Consider the following 965-nt stretch of genomic DNA (forward strand, 5'->3'; position numbering starts at 1 on the left):
ACCATTTGCTGTTTCTTTTTAATGTCAGTCACGTTTGTGAGAGTTGTCATAACAGTAAAAAAAACTGATTACTTTCTGACCAGTAATCGAAACCAGAACGCGAGAGTGAATGCATTGAGCCCACGCCACTCGACCACGCCTTTTAATATTAGCTGCTTTTCCCATTTCTTCACCTTCAACAGGCTGATTTGTTTGTTTATTTCTCACACATTTTTTGCCTTTTGTTCAGTTTATGACAAATCCACGATTTCTGATTGATACTGAGACATTTGAACATTTCCAACCAGCAAAGTGAGCAGTCAACTCAAGAAAGATGACGCCAAGCCGCTGTGAGCAGGGTTTGAACCTGCACAGGAAAATTCCCCATTGGATTTCGAGTGCAATGCCTTAACCACTCGGCCATCACAGCTCAGCGAAAACTTGCCCGTCTAATTAAATCATTGGTACAATGCATTAGACAATTGCTTAAATTAGACATCTTCTTGGGAATCATTGTCTTTGAGCCTTGAGTTGAGTTGCATCTCCCAGTGTATGTTAAAATTCCCATGATGGAATCAGTGTAGTTTACAGCACAGAAGGAATCTTCTCGACCCGCTGAGCCTGCACTGGCTCTTTGAAAGATCAGTCAGTTTAATCCCACAATCCAGTTTTTCCCCATCACCCTGGAAATCAGTCCTCTTCTCTTCTCGCTATTCTCTGTTTTCTGTACCTCAGAAAATTATGTATCCGCGCTGTCATTGGTCCTTTAATTCCATCACTTTAATTTTTCTAACAAGTTGATTATGTGGTATTTCACCAAATGCTTTTTAAAGTCCATCTCCACAACATCAATCACATTACCGCTACCCTCATCAACTTTAGAGTTATACAGCTATACAGCACAGGAATAGGCCCTTCGGCCCATCGTATCTGTGCCAGCTATCAAGCACCCATCTATTCTAATCCCATTTTGAGCACTTGGCCCG

The 965-nt window shown here is 41.6% G+C and overlaps 1 non-coding gene across 1 annotated transcript; it reads right to left on the reverse strand.

The window, feature by feature from the left end:
* Positions 1-325: 325 nt before the first annotated feature.
* trnas-cga (transfer RNA serine (anticodon CGA)) lies at positions 326-409 on the reverse strand. The gene has a single exon. It is a non-coding gene; the product is annotated as a tRNA-Ser (tRNA).
* Positions 410-965: the final 556 nt, after the last annotated feature.

The sequence above is a fragment of the Heterodontus francisci genome, chromosome 34 (assembly GCF_036365525.1).
Source record: "Heterodontus francisci isolate sHetFra1 chromosome 34, sHetFra1.hap1, whole genome shotgun sequence".
In the NCBI taxonomy this organism is placed as follows: domain Eukaryota; kingdom Metazoa; phylum Chordata; class Chondrichthyes; order Heterodontiformes; family Heterodontidae; genus Heterodontus; species Heterodontus francisci.